We start from the raw sequence: 17209 nt of genomic DNA, 5'->3' as shown, positions 1-17209 counted from the left end.
TAGAATGTGAACATTTTCGGAAAATTTTTGGTGAAAATGTGTGTTTATTTCTCCCAGGTAAATTGCTGGTCACAGGATAAGAGTATTTTCTATTTTGTAAGAAAATCGGCAAATTATTGTCCAAAAGTTATTTTACAATTCCTAACATCAATTTCTACAATTTGCTTCACATTCTCAAAGACACTTAGAACTGAATCTTTCATTTCTAGCAATTCTGGTGGGTGTGTATCTCACTGAAGTTTTAATTTGCATTTCTCTAGTGATTACTGATAATGAGCAATTTTTAATAGGATTACTAGTCATTCATATATGTTCTTTTGCAACTTGTCTCAGAGGTTTTTCCACTTTTTTTTTTTTTTTTTACTGAGTTTTTTTTTTTTTTTCTATAAAGGTAAAGATATTCTTGCTTACAAGTTTCGGTGGATACCTTTACTGGATGGATTAAGGATTTTCCCTGCTGTAGTGAGCAGGCTAAGGAGCTTATAAGAGTTTTAATCCATGAAATTATTCCCAGGTTTGGGCTGCCACAGAGCCTTCAGAGTGAAAATGGCTCCACTTTTAAAGCTATTGTAACTCTGCTGCTGCTGCATCACTTCAGTCATGTCTGACTCTGTGCGACCCCATAGACAGCAGCCAACCAGGCTTCCCCTCCCTGGGATTCTCCAGGCAAGAACACTGGAGTGGGTTGCCATTTCCTTCTCCAATGCATGAAAGTGAAAAGTGAAAGTGAAGTCGCTCAGTCGTGTCCGACTCTAGCGACCCCATGAACTGCAGCCTACCAGGCTCCTCCATCCATGGGATTTTCTAGACAAAAGTACTGGAGTGGGGTGCCATTGCCTTCTCCATATTGTAACTCAGAGGGTTTCAAAAACTCTAGGAACAGAGTATCACTTATACTGTTCCTGGAGACCCCAAACCTCAGGAAAGGTTGAAAAAGCTAATGACATTATTAAGAGGCATCTGCACAAATTAACTCAAGATACACAGGACAGTTGGCTTAAAGTTCTACCCATAGCTTTAATGAGGGCTTGAACTGCCCCCAAAAAGGAGGAACTGTTCCCCTTTGAATGTATTTATGGAAGACCCTTCTTATGCACAGACATTGTTATAGACCCTGAAGCCTTGGAATTAACTAATTATGTAACTCAGCTCAGCTTTTCAACAGTCATTAAAGGAACTCCGGGAGGTGACTCCTGACCCAGCCTCAGAGTCAAGCAAGCCACTATTTGAGCCATGAACTGAGGTCCTGATAAAGTCATTGGGATCTGGGGGACAATCCCTCGAGCCCCTCTGGGAAGGCCCTTATCAGGTCATTTTTTCTTCTTCCACAGCTGTCAAGGTGCCAGGAATTGATTCATGAGGGCATCATACTCGAGTAAGGAGGTGGCACCCAGACCAGAACTAAGTGATGTTATTTTATGTCCTTATTTTCTATGCTCTTACTATTTACTTTTCAGATGGGCCTGATAATCTATGTGAGCCTGCTTCTGCTGACTCCAAAAACCCTGAGTCTGCTGTTTGACCATCAAGACAATGCCTTCCTGTCTTGGGCTCACTCCTATGCTCTATTCCACAATCGGTCTAATTTCTGGGTGTTCGGAGCGCTCCTCTCTTCATCAGTGGAAGGCTTCCCGCGATGGGAGTCTCCACCTCAGGGAAAGGACTTTCTCCAAGTCTGCAAATAACTTTGACAACAACAATCATGTGTGATACTTCTTCTTAATCTGATGACATTTTATAATCCTAAAATGGACTGGTGCATAGTTATATGGATATAATGTGACTTTTAACTTTGCTGATGGTTCTGTTTTTGCTGCTTGCTCCCAGCATCTGTAACTGTGTAGCTGGATTTGTTTCTAGTCGCATGAAGGCTTTTAAGTTACAAATGATTGCTCAAACTCCTGTGATTGTCGCAGCTTCCTCCAACCAGTACTTGGGGCCCCTGAATCAGAGACCCTCAATATGAGGGTTAGGAGAATATGTTGCCTCACAAATTTAGGGACAATGCCCCTTACCAGCTCAGAAACAGTTACAGAACAAGAACAATGCCCCTTTCCCTAGGCAATTCCCCTAGGGAGAATTCTCCTAAAAGAATGAGAGGGTAACAGGCAGGAAGGCTAGGGGCCCCCAAATGGAGGAAATAGGCTGCAAGTGCTAGACGCTTTTTTATCTCCCTCTTAAGTGGCAGGGGAACAAGTGTCAGATAGTTTTCTCTTCTCTATACAAAACTAAAAGGAGATTTCTTTTAAAATTCTTTGCTGCCTTGATGACACCTGGTTCCACCTGCACTTAACTTTTCTCAAACATTGAGCTAACCAATGCATTTTTCTTCCTTTTTTTTTTTTCTGTTTCATATTGGTAATTTTTCTTGTATTACTTTTCTTTTTTTAATTTAAATTTATTTTAATTAGAGGCTAATTACTTTACAATATTGTATTGGTTTTTCCATACATCAACATGAATTCGCCACAGGTGTACACGTGTTCCCAATCCTGAACCCCCCTTCCACCTCCCTCCCCATACCATCCCTCTGGGTCATCCCAGTGCAGCAGCCCCAAGCATCCTGTATCCCGCATAGAACCTGGACTGGCGATTCGTTTCTTATATGATATTACACATGTTTCAATGCCATTCTCTCAAATCATCCGCTCCTCCCTCTCCCACAGAGTCCAAAAGACTGTTCTATACATCTGTGTCTCTTTTGCTGTCTCACATACAGGGTTATTGTTACCATCTTTCTAAATTCCATATATATGGATTAGTATACTGTATTGGTGTTTTCTTTCTGGCTTACTTCACTCGGTATAATCTGCTCCAGTTTCATCCACCTCATTAGAACTGATTCAAATGTATTCTTTTTAATGGCTGAGTAATACTCCATTGTGTATATGTACCACAGCTTTCTTATCTGTTCATCTGCTGATGGACATCTAGGTTACTTTTTCTTACGGAAACGTTTTTCTTAAGCTATGTTAATGAACTATATATATTTACCTTAGACTCTGTCTTTCTTCAAGTCAGTTCGCCTAAGACTCAGAACTGACTTGACAAACCAGTATGTTTCACTCAACAAACCAGTATACTTTACTCATGCAAGTGTTCTCTTAAGCTCTGTTAATGAGACTACGTATTTGCTTGGAAACCTGACTTTCTTCAAGATTCATGTCAATTGTTTTGTGTCCTGGAATGACTCACCTTGTGTCAATGTTATCTCAAAATGCGTGTTGTGTGTGTGGGGCCTGGTGCCACTCTCTGAGTTTTGAGACATTTCCTTTCTCTAATTAGCAGCCTGCTAGTAGGTACATAACTTGCTGCTAAAGACTAGCAAGGGGGCACTCTTTCTGCCCCTTTGTGATGTCTGTCAGAAGCTTTCTCTATCTCTTTTATACTTTAATAAAGCTATATTACACAAAAGCTCTGAGAGATCAAGCCTCGTCACTGGCCCCGGATTGAACTCCTTTCCTCCAGAGGCCAAGAATCCTGGCATCTTTCATGGCTCAGCAACAACCTTTCAGGTTTTTCTCACTTTTTTAAAAATGAGTTTTTTGTTTTCTTATTCCTGAGTTGTAAAGTTTTTATTTTTATTATATACTCTGGAAATAAGATCTTTGTCAATCACACATATTGAAAGTATTTTCTTCCAGGCTGTAATTTGATTTTTCACTTTCAAAACTGTTTCCCAAAAGGCAAGTGTTTTAAATGGTTCCAATTTATCAATTTTCTTTCTTCTATGATTAACATGTTTTATGTCATGTCTAATGGCCCTCTCTCTGAAAGTCAGCAAGATGACCATATTATCTTCTAGAAACTTTATAATGTTAACTTTTACATTTAGGTTTATGATGCATGTTGAGTTCATTTTTTCTAAATGGTGTGATATAGGGGTCAGTGTTTTATCTATAAATACCCAGTTTTCCCAAAACTACTTGTTGGAAAGATGACCATTGCACATTGATGACATTGAATTATCTTGGTACTTTACTCAAAAAGTTGATTTGTTATATAGATAGCTCTATAGTGAGCTCTGAAATTTGGTAATGTAAATCTTACAACTTTGTTCTGTTTCTAAATTGTTTTGACATCACAGGTCTGCTGCTTTTTCATACATGGCCCAGAATCAGCTTAAAAATTTCTGCCTGTGTCCAAACCTGGTATTTTTAGTGGGATTATTTTGAAGAACAGACATCTTAATACTGAATCTTCAAATTCATGAATACCAAATATCTTACCATTAATTCATGACTTTTTAACTTTTTCTCTACAATGCTTATAGTTCTCAGTGTCTAGGTCTTGCGTATCTTTTGTTAAGTTTATCCTTACATAATTCATATTTTCTGAAATATTATAAGATTGGTATTATTTATTTCTAAAAGACTTGACAGAATTTGGCAATGAAAATAATTGGGCCTGAAGTCTTCTTTGTGGAAAATGGTTTCTTATGAATTTAGTTTCTTACAATTCAATAACGCAATTCAGATTTTGTGTGTGACGTGCAACTTTCCTTTTTTTTTTTTTTTTCTTTTTACATTTTTGAATTCCCATTACTCAAAAATGACTCTTTTTCTCTAGTTTTATCATTTTACTTTAGGCAAAGATATTTAAGAGCTCTGGCTACATTATGAGATTTAACTTACTAATGTCCTATATTAAAAACGGCAAGGTCTGGTAAAATTTTCCTATATGGATGTTAAACTAAATGCCCTTAATCTCTATGACCAGTATCTGACTTACCTTCCCACTCATCCTGGGAGCATCAGCAGCATCAGTTTGTACACTTATTTCTCTGGATTTTGATTCCCTCTTTATTTAGAGCACATGGTGTTTTGAGTTTTTCTTCTATTGCAAGCGAAGCTCTGAAAATTTTTCTCACATTTTACTCAGCATGCTTTTTAAATGAAGGGTTTCCAAGCATTTTAGCTTAATTCATTACAATATTGGTATTGAAAATCCAGACAGAATAGTAACAAAAGCCTTTTCAGAAGCCATGAAAAAAGCATATGGGTTTTCTCTTTTTATATGATAATGTACTGTTTTATATCAAAACATTTCTTAATTTTGTGACATCTTTGAACTACTGATACAAACCTGATCATAATTTATCACTTTTTTAGAACTTTGCTTCAGTTTGCAAATATATTATCAGTTCATATAGTTACATAGGGTAGGCCTATATTTTCCTGTCTTCACATACTATTCTCCCTACAGGGTTATCCAATTCTCTTTAAAGGATTATGGTAAACTCAGAATTCTAATTTTTTTATATAATATTTCTAATATATTGGCACAGATGTTTTAGAAAGTAATGTGGCAATAAGAATCAATGAAATTTAAATTAAAATATGCTTTAACCCAATAAATGCATAAGAAATATAATTAAATTAGCAGGTGAATGAAAAGCATTTGAGTATATGCATCTTTATTAAAGCACTAATGCAAGCAAAAAAAGAAAAACTAAATGTTAAATATATAAATCAATAAATACATTATAGTCTATTCTTAAGATATGTTATTGTATGGTTGTAAAAATGTCACATTTCCAATGATTATTCAAGGACAAAGGAAGGCATATGATACATATTATCTGAAGCATCAGGGTATAAACTGTAGATGCTTTTATCTATAACCATATATTAGCTTGGTCACTCTGTCATTTTAGTGGAAAAAGAAATTTATTTTCAACCCCTTTCACATGTTGTGTGGAAATACAAAGATCTCCTCATGATTACAGGAAAATACTAGCGACTACATTCATGATTCTAAAGCTTTTATCCTACTTATTGTCTCAATTATATTTGTATGTCATCTCCCATGGCTATTTTCCTCCATTTGCTACACATACACACACAAGGAATAAATCATATTAAAATTTATCACTGGAATTTAGAAATTTTAAATTTTTTTTAATTTATTTTTATTTTTTATTAGCTTTTTTCAACATTTTATGACATATTTTAATATATATAATTGTAAATTAATAACAAAGAAATACCGATAGAAAATATGAAGAAAATAACACAATTGAAAAGATTTAGTATTTGATAATTTTATTCACAGTAACCCAGGAATCTAATTCATAATTCACAGGATCTACCAGGCAAATCAATCAGAAAAATAATGAAATAGCAGTAAAATTTACCATTCAGGTATGACCTAAATCAAATCCCTTATGACTATTCAGTGGGAGTGACAAATAGATTCAAGGGATTAGATCTGATAGAGTGCCTGAAGAACTAAGGACAGAGGTTAGTAACACTGTACACAGGAGGACATGATCAAGACCATTCCTAAGAAGAAGAACTGGACATGAAACAATAGACAAGTTCCAAATCGGGAAAGGAGTACATCAAGGCTGTATATTGTCACCCTGCGTATTTAACTTATATGCAGAGTATATCATGAGAAACACTGGGCTGGAAGAAACACAAGCTGGAATCAGGATTGTTGTGGGAAATACCAATAAACTCAGATATGCAGATGACACCACCCTTATGGCAGAAAGTGAAGATCTAAAGAGCTTCTTGATGAAAGTGAAAGAGGAGAGTGAAAAAGCTGGCTTAAAACTCAACATTCAGAAAAATAAGATCACGGGGTCTTGTCCCATCACTTCATGGCAAATAGATGGGGAAGCAATGGAAACAGCAACAGACTTTATTTTGGGGGGGCTCCAAAATCCCTGCAGATGGTGATTACAGCCATGAAATTAAGAGGCGCTTGCTCCTTGGAAGGAAAGTTATGACCAACCTAGACAGCATATTAAAAAGCAGAGACATTACTTTGCCAACAAAGGTCCATCTAGTCAAAGCTATGGTTTTTCCACTAGTCATGTACGGATGTGAGAGTTGGACCATAAAGAAGGCTGGGCACCAAAGAATTGATGCTTTTGAACTGTGGTGTTCGAGAAGACTCTTCTGAGTCCCTTGGACTGCATGGAGATCCAACCAGTTCATCGTAAAGGAAATTAGTCCTGAATATTCATTGGAAGGACTGATGCTGAAGCTGAAACTCCAATACTTTGGTGACCTGATGTGAAGGACTAACTCATTTGAAAAGACCCTGATGATGGGAAAGATTGAAGGCAGGAGGAGAAGGGGATGACAGAGGATGAGATGGTTGGATGGCATCACCAACTCGATGGACATGAGTTTGGGTAAGCACTGGGAGATGGTGATGGACAGGGAGGCCCAGAGTGCTGCAGTCCATGGGGGTCGCAAAGACTCAGACATGACTGAGCAACTGAATTGAAGGGAAGAAGAAGAAATGCAAAAAGGCAAAATGGTTTTCCAAGGAGGCCTTACAAATATCAGAGAAAAGAAGAGAAGTAAAAGGCTATGGAGAAAAGGAAAAATATACCCATCTGAATGCAGAGTTCCAAAGAGTAGAAAGGAGAGATATTAACTTTCCTCAGTGATCAATGCAAACAAATGGAGGAAAACAGTAGAATGGGAAAGACTAGAGATCTCTTCAAGAAAATTAGAGATAACAAGGGAAGATTTCATGCAATGATGGGCACAATAAAGGACAGAAATAGTATGGACCTAACAGAAGCAGAAGATATTAAGAAGAGGTGGCAAGAATAAACAGAAGAATTATACAAAAAGATCTTCATGACCCAGATAACCATAATGGTGTGATCATTCACCTAGAGCCAGACATCCTGGAGTGTGAAGTCAAACAGGCTTTAGGGAGCATCACGATGAACAAAGCTAGTGGAGGTGATGGAATTCCAGTTGAGCTATTTCAAATCGTAAAAGCTGATTCTGTGAAAGTGCTGCAGTCAATATGCCAGCAAATTTTCAAAAGTCAGCAGTGGCCACAAGATTGGAAAACGTCAGTTTTCATTCCAATCCCAAGTAAAGGCAATGCCAAAGAATCTTCAAACTACTGCACAATTGCACTTGTCTCACACACTAGCAAATAATGCACAAAATTCTCCAAGTGAGGCTTCAACAGTACGTGAATTGAGAACTTCCAGATGTTCAAGGTGCACTTAGAAAAGTCAGAAGAACCAGAGATCAAATTGCCAACATCTGTTGGACCATCAAAAAAGCAAGACTATTCCAGAGAAACATCTACTTCTGTTTAATTGACTACATCTACTTCTGCTTCAAAAGCCTTTGACTAAAAAAACAACAACAGCAACAACAAAACAAAAACAAAAGCTTTTGACTGTGTGGATCACAACAAACTGTGAAAAATTCCTCAAGAGATGGGAATACCAGATCACACTACCTGCCTCATGAGAAATCTGTATGCAGGTCAAGAAGCAACAGATAAGAACTGGACATAGAACAACAGATTGGTTCCAAATTGAGAAAGGAATACATAAAGACTTTATATTGTCACCTTGCTTATTTAACTTATATGCAGAGTACATCATATGGAATGCCAGACTGGATGAAGCACAAGCTGGAATCAAGATTGCTGCAGGAAATATCAATAACCTCAGATATGTAGATGACACCACCCTTATAGCAGAAAGCGAAGAACTAAAGAGACTCTTGATGAAAGTGAAAGAGGAGAATGAAAAAACTGGCTTAAAACTCAACATACAGAAAACGAAGATCATGGCATCTGGTCCTATCACTTCATGGCAAATAGATGTGGAAACAATGACAGACTTTATTTTGGGGGGCTCCAAAATCACTGAAGATGGTGACTGCAGCCATGAAATTAAAAGACACTTGTTCCTTGGAAGAAAAGCTATGACCAAACTAGACACAATATTAAATAGCAGAGACATTACTTTGCCAGTAAAGGTCCGTGGAGTCAAGGCTATGGTTTTCCCAGTAATCATGTATGGATGTTAGAGTTGGACTACAAAGAAAGCTGAATGTCAAAGAATTGATTCTTTGAACTGTGGTGTTGGAAAAGATTATTGAGTGTCCCTTGGACTGAAAGGAGATCAAACCAGTCAATCCTAAAAGAAATCAGTCTTGAATATTCATTGGAAGGACTGATGCTGAAGCTGAAACTCCAATACTTTGGTGACCTGATGTGAAGAACTGACTCATTTGAAAAGACCCTGATGATGCTGGGAAAGATTGAAGGCAGGAGGAGAAGGGGACGAGAGAGGATGAGATGACTAGATGGCATCACCAATTCAATAGACATGAATTTGAGAAAGCTCTGGGAGTTGGCTATCAATAGGAAAGCCTGGCGTGCTCCAGTCCATGGGGTCACAAAGAGTCAGACATGACTGAGCGACTGAACTGAAAGAACTGAAACTTTGATCTTGCCTTATCAGTTAGCCAGATAAGGGCTGTGAAATTACACATATACTCAAAATAATCACAATTTAGACAAGCACAAGAAGTGAGGATAAGCACATGTACTTATACATTCACACACATACCTTTCATCAATTAATCGGGTGTGAATGGCTAGTAAGTGCACAATTCATATATTTGCCATGATTAATAATGGAAACATATACATATCACACATGTGAAGGCTGCCTGATAAATCTGATTACAGTACATAGTTATTGACTGTTCTAAGGGAACTTCTTCAGCATTTCAGTATAGCTTAATCAGAGATATAAAATTTGATTATGCATCCATAATTTTGTTTTTAAATTTGACATAAAGTGGGAGCCTCCTAACTTTTCCACATATTCATAGATGCAAGGAACAGTATCTAGAATTACATATGCTGTGAAAAAGAAAGCTACAGACTCTTTTCATTTACTGAAGAGCTAAAATATTCTCTGGGAATTATACCACCAAAATTATTTTCTTTAATAAGACAACTTGGAAACCATAGTAAATTAGCAATATATAGTACAACCACTTTACATCTCAAAATTCAAAAATAAGGAAATGAGTTATTAAGTGGTGTCATTTTGAAGACAAGTACTTTTACAGGTCTGCGTATACTTAAATTTTGCAAAGTGGAAGTGACATACTTTTTTTCATGGAGAGAGAGACAGAATAGGCAAGTTGACTCTCAAGAAAAATTCAGACTCATTTAACTCTCTCAAGTCAGAAAGGCTTTTGCTTTCTGCTGACATCAGATACTGAAAACATAAATTATGACATTAAAATTCCATGAGCTTGATGTGATGTATTTGTGCAATGAAAAGCAAGGTAAGGAAATGTATGAAATAATTGTTTGCTATTACTGACTACATACTATATGGTTTGCAGTGTGCTTTTTGTCCCTTGTCTCATTTAATTTCACAAAACCCATATAATCAAGATACTTTAAGTTTATAGTAAAGAAATAAAGGCTCATGAAGTTTCAATGGGGACTTTCCCAAGATCATAGAGCTAAAACTGACAGAGTCTGAACCTCGATATATCTGACTCAAAAGTTGTTCCTGCTATGGGAGTCTGCTTCTGATTTCATATGATATCAGAGAATTATCTTTGTCACCATTGTGTTCCTAAACATAAAAAGGGGATATAAATGGAACTGACACCCAATATCCTAAAACACACTACACACAAACACACACACAAATTATTATTTTTCACTGTTCATCTTCCTTTCTCTCAACCTTGTCTATTTGAAAGTGAGATAGTAGATAGACAAATAATAGACAAGAAGTAAGGGGCAGGGGGAGAGGGAAGGAAGAAGCAAAGAAAGAAGACCAGAAAGAGACAAAGACAGAAAGAAATAGACATACTATGAGAAAGAGGCTAGGTTAGATTAGAATCAGCTTCTTCCTTCCATCCCTGCTAATGTCTCCTCCACAGTACTCTTGATTCATAGGTACTCAGCACTGGAAGGAACAATTCTTGTGACTTCATGCAGCAGCCTATACCAATGCTGTGCACTATCAGAAAGTTCTTTCTTACAGTGAGTAGAAATTCTTTGCTGTAACTTTTACCTCTTAATGCTAGTTATGCCTCTGGGCCTACAGGAAAAGTCTACTCCCTCTTCCATATGACAACTCCTCAAATATTTCAAGACAACTAACATGTCCCCTCAGTCTTCTAGTCCCCAGGCTAAACACCCAAGGAAGATTATAGTGTAGTATTAATATCTCCACCTTGCATTTTCTACAGTCCCATGTGTCTTCTCCTTTGTTTCTTCCCCTCACAATGAGAAATTATGTCATTTCTTAACCAAATTACATAAACCCAGTCACCTCCTACTTTACTCCCTGACACAGTTTCTTTACAGACCTTTCAGGTAGTGAAGTGTTATAGGATTTAGGGGAAACAAATCATTCAGGAATCATTTTTAAACCAGTAATTTCTTTCTTTCTTTTTTTTTAATCTTAAAGGTCATAGAGATTGAAAAGGCAAGCTATTCTAGGATTCATCATCATTCATCGTTGGACTTGAAAACCACAGTAGCAAAAACTAAACACATGTAAAACAGTTGATTTTTAAAAATTAAAATAAATAAAGGTACAGGAACAGATACAGTAACAAGAATGAGGAATGTTATTACAAGAACATTTCAGAAGAAGAGGTGTGTTTGAATTTCAGATCTGCCATTTTCTATGTTGTGTGTTCTTCTACAATTTCTAAGTACTATGAGTCACAGTTTGCTCAAAAAGGAAAAAAAAATCTTAATTCACATGGTTTGTGTATAAGGATGAGAAAGAATCTATGCATAGCAGAGTAAAACAGGTTAACTTTATTTGAAAGCATACAAATGATCAAATTCACTCATGTATTGCAAATAAGCAAATGAGTGACCTACATCACCTTAAAAGTTTAAGCTTAATGTTCAATATAAAGGCTATTCAACATGGGGAGAACTTTTATCATGTCAGAATGACAAACTTTCAAGATACCTCAGAGTCAATCAAAGGCATTTATTTAATTCAACATTTTGGATTTAATCCACAAATTAACCACTATTCTCAACCAAAACCCCACTAAAATGACAGTAAAATATTTTAAGTCATAAATCTGTAAGGTCAAAGGAAAGAGAAGAAACAACAGATTACAAGAAGTGCAACACAATTTTACAATGTGGAAAACAGATTGACAAGTGGAAAATGACTTAGTAATCCAAAGAAATTTAAGTATCTACAAGGGAAAAGGTCAATAAACAAACCAATCTGCTCCATAGCACCCGAGAAAGAATCATGAACTGCACACATTAGTTGTTAGCTCATTTTTCTGCATTAAAATTTACTTGGCTAAATACCCAAGTTGATCACTTACAAGTTTTACTTTCCAGAAAAGAGAATATAATTCAGCCATATTTTCTATCATTTTATAAAACAGATTATCTCTTTTCACATTTTCAGACAGCATGATCCCCATTTGAGACATAATAGATAAAAAAGGAAAATATTCATTTAACACAGAAGATGGGATTAGTGAAGACGCTGAGTGAAAAATATAAAACTTATATAACATAAATAGCAAAACTGCATAAGTCCTTCCTTGTCAGTAAACACATTAAATATAAATGGATTAAACTATACAATTAAAAGTTAGAGACTGAAAGAATGTGTAGAAAGCTAACAGCAAACATGATCCAACTACAAGAAAATCGCTTCACATCCAAAGACAGAAATAGGCTAAATGTAAAAGGATGAAAACAATATATTCCATGAAACAACCAAAAAGAGCTTAAGTGGGTATACTAAAATCTGTTAATAATAATAATGATAAAGGGAAGATCATTAAAAATAATAAAAGGGTCAGTCACACTATCAAGGCATAACAATTATAAACATATAGGTACCTAACAGCAAAGCATCAACTTATTTGAAGCAAATACTGACAGAATTCTAGGGATAAATAGATATTTGAACACTAATAGTTGGCTATATCAATATCCCACTTACAATTACAGCTTTGAACACCTATAATAAAAAAGAAGATGTCAAATCAAAAACCTAACATCTCACCTTAAAAAAACTAGAAAAAGCTGAAACTAAGCCATAATCACTAGAAGAAGTAAACAATAAAAAAAAAATGTAGAGATAAATCAAATAGAGAATAATAGAGTAAATCAAGACAACAAAGTTGGTCTTTTATAAAGATCAAAGTTGACAAATATTTAGGTGAATTTACCATAAAAAAAGGAAGATGAAAAGCAATAAAATCAGAAATAAAAAATGTAGACCTTACTATCAAACTTAGAGAAATACAAATAATTATAAGACACTACTAGAATCTGCCTGCAATGTGGGAGACCTGGGTTTGATCCCTGGTTTGGGAAGATCCCCTGGAGGAGGGCATGACAACCCACTCTAGTATTTTTGCCTGGAGAATCCCCATGGACAGATGAGCCTGGCGGGCTACAGTCCACAGGGTTACAAAGAGTTGGACACAACTGAGCAACTAAGCACACAGCACTAGGAACGAGTTAGATAACCCAGATAAAATATACAAGTTACTAGAAACAACAACAACAACAACAAACTATCAAAATAGACTAAAGAAGAAATAGAAATATGAAGCCATGTAACAAGTAATGGGCTTCCCTCATAGCTCAATTTGTAAAGAATCAGCCTGCAATGCAAAAGACTCGGGTTCGACTCCTGGGTCAGGAAGATCCCCTGGAGAAGGAAATGGCAATCCACTCCAGTATTCTTGCCTGGAAAATCCATGGACAGAGGAGCCTGGCAGGCTACAGTCCATGGGGTCACAAGAGTGACCCCACGGGGGTCACTGACCCCCATGGGAATATGATTTAGCAACTCAACCACCATAACAAGTAAAGAGACTGAATCAGTAATAGAAAACTTCCCTACAAAGGAAAGTGTTGCACCATATGGTCTTATTGGTAGTCTACCAAATATTTAAAGAAGAATTAAAGCCAAACTTTATAATATTCTTACAAAAAATAAAAGAGAAAGAAACACTTGTTAGCTCATTCTATGAGGGCAGTATTACTATGTTAACAAAACAAGAAAAAGACATGAGAAAAAGAAAACTATAAGCAATAACCCTAATGTACATAAATGTAAAAATTATCAATAAAATACTAGCAAATTGGATACAGCAACCTATCAGTATTTAAGTACTTCAAATTAAACCAATACAATATTGTAAAGTAATTAGCCTCCAATTAAAATAAATAAATTTATATTAAAAATAATTTATCAAATTCAAATTGATAAATTTCCACCATGACCAGGAAATTAAATCCAGGAACACATGGGTAATACAACACAACAATTGTTCAAGGTAAATTATCAACTCCTTAATGCCAAATTTAGATATGATTTGAAGAAAGTAGGGAAAACCAGTAGAACATTCAGGTATGACCTAAATAAAATCCCTTATGGTTATACAGTGGAAGTGACAAATAGGTTCAAGGGATTAGATATGATAGATAGAGTGCCTGAAGAACTATGGACTGAGATTTGTGGCATTGTATAGGAGGCAGTCATCAAGACCAACCCCAAGAAAAAGAAATGTAGAAAGGCAAAATGGTTGTCTAAAGAGTCATACAAATAGCTGCAAAAAGAAGAGCAGCTAAAGGCAAAGGAGAAAAGGAAAGATATACCCATTTGAATGCAGAGTTCCAAAGAATAGCAAGGAGATATTAAAGCTTTCCTCAGTGATCAATGCAAACAAATGGAGGAAGACAGTAGAATGGGAAAGATTAGAGATCTCTTGAAGAAAATTAGAGATACCAAGGGAACATTTCATGCAAAGATGGGCACAATAAAGGACAGAAATGGTATGGACCTAACAGAAGCAGAAGATATTAAGAAGAGGTGGCAAGAATACACAGAACTATACAAAAAAGATCTTCATGACCCAGATAATCACGATGGTGTGATAACTCACCTAGAGCCAGAGATCCTGGAATGTGAAGTCAAGTGGGCCTTAGGAAGCACCACAATGAACAAAGCTAGCAGACGTGATGGAATTCCAGCTGAGCTATTTCAGATCCTAAAAGATGATTCTGTGAACGTGCTACACTCAATATGCCAGCAAATTTGGAAAACTCAACAGTGGCTACAGAACTACAAAAGATCAGTTTTCATTCCAATCCCAAAGATACACAATGCCAAAGAATGTTCAAACTACTGCACAATTGCACTCATCTCATACACTAGCCGGAGAAGGTGATGGCACCCCACTCCAGTACTCTTGCCTGGAAAATCCCATGGATGGAGGAGCCTTGTAGGCTACAGTCCATGGGGTCGCTAAGAGTCAGACACGACTGAGCGACTTCACTTTCACTTTTCACTTTCATGCATTGGAGAAGGAAATGGCAACCCACTCCAGTGTTCTTGCCTGGAGAATCCCAGGGATGGGGGAGCCTGGTTGGCTGACGTTTATGGGGTCACACAGAGTCGGACATGATTGAAGCGACTTAGCAGCAACAGCAGCAGCAGCAGCATATGCTAGCAAAGTAATGCACAAAATTCTCCGAGCGAGGTTTCAACAGTATACGAACTGAGAACTTTCAGATGTTCAAGGTGGACTTAGAAAAAGCAGGGAACATCCCAGTTCACCAGCCCCAAGCATCCAGTATGATGCATCAAACCTGGACTGGCAATTTGTTTCATATATGATATATACATGTTTCAATGCTATTCTCCTAAATCATCCCACCCTCTCCCTCTCCCACAGAGTTCAAAAGACTGTTTTATACATCTGTGTCTCTTTTGCTGTCTCGCATACAGGGTTATCATTACCATCTTTCATGTTGATATATGGCAAAACCAATACAATATTGTAAAGTAATTAACCTACAATTAAAATAAATAAATTTATATTAAAATAAATAAATAAATCAAAATGAAAAAAAATTAAAAATAAAAAAAAGAAAAGGCAGGGGAACCAGAGATCAAATTGCCAACATCTGTTGGATTATCGAAAAAGCAAGAGAGTTCCAGAAAAACATCTACTTCTGCTTTATCGACTATGCCAAAGCCTTTGTTTGGATCACAACAAACTGTGGAAAATTCTTAAAGAGATGGGAATACCAGACCACCTGACCTGTCTCCAGAGAGATCTGTATGCAGGTCAAGAAGCAACAGTTAGAACTGCACATGGAAAAACAGACTGGTTCCAAATTGGGAAAGGAGTATGTCAAGGCTGTATTTTGTCACTCTGCTTATTTAACTTATATGCAGAGCACATCATGAGAAATGCTGGACTAGATGAAGCACAAGCTGGAATCAAGATTGCTGGGAGAAATACCAATAACCTCACATATGTAGATGACACCACCCTTATGGCAGAAAGCAAAGAACTAAAAAGCTTCTTGATGAAATTGAAAGAGGAGAGTGAAAAAGTTGGCTTAAAATTCAACATTCAGAAAACTAAGATCATGGCATCTGGTCCCATCACTTCATGGGAAATAGATGGGGAAGCAATGGAAACAGTGACAGACCTTATTTTGAGGGGCTCCAAAATCACAGCAAATGGTGACTGCAGCCATGAAATTAAAAGACACTTGCTTCTTGGAAGAAAAATTATGACCAACTTTGACAGCATATTAAAAAGCAGAGACATTACTTTGCCAACAAGGTCCAACAAGTCAAAGCTATGGTTTTTCCAGTAGTCATGTACTCATGTGAGAGTTGTAGTATAAAGAAAGCAGAGTGCTGAAGAACTGATGCTTTTGAACTATGGTGTTGGAGAAGATTCTTGAGAGTTTCTTGGATAGCAAGGAGATCCAACCAGTCCATCCTAAAGGAAATCACTCCTGAATATTCATTGGAAGGACTGAAGCCGAAGCTAAAATCCCAATACTTTGACCACCTGATGCAAAGAACTGACTCCTTGAAAAAGACCCTGTTGCTGGGAAAGATTGAAGCCAGGAGGAGAAGGGGATGACAAAGGATGAGGTGGTTGGATGACATCACCAATGCAGTGGCATGAGTTTGAGTAAGGTCTGCGAGTTGGTTATGGAAAGGGAAGCCTGGCATGCTACAGTCCATGGGGTGGCAAAGAGTCAGACACAACTGAGCCACTGAACTGAACTGAATACCTTACATTAATAGAATGAAAAAAAGTGAGTTTTCATGATATAAATTGATGCATAAAAAGCACCTGAAAAAACCTAACACTAATGATTAAAACTACTCAACAACCTCAAAATATAAGGAAACTCACTCCTCCTGACAAGAGGAATCTATGATAAATCAACAGCTGAAATCCTATTTAATGGTGATCTGGAGTAAGACAAGGATTCCCACTATGGCCACTTCTATTCAACATTGCACTGGAAGTTTCAGCCAGAGCAATTGGGTAAAAAAAGTTGGAAATAAAGTGGTAAAGGTGTATTTTTTGGATGACATGATCTTATACATAGAAAATTCTATAGA

The sequence above is a fragment of the Bubalus bubalis genome, chromosome X, assembly GCF_019923935.1.
Source record: "Bubalus bubalis isolate 160015118507 breed Murrah chromosome X, NDDB_SH_1, whole genome shotgun sequence".
NCBI lineage: Eukaryota > Metazoa > Chordata > Mammalia > Artiodactyla > Bovidae > Bubalus > Bubalus bubalis.
The sequence above is the reverse complement of the archived record's forward strand: the minus strand, read 5'-3'. Positions refer to the sequence as shown.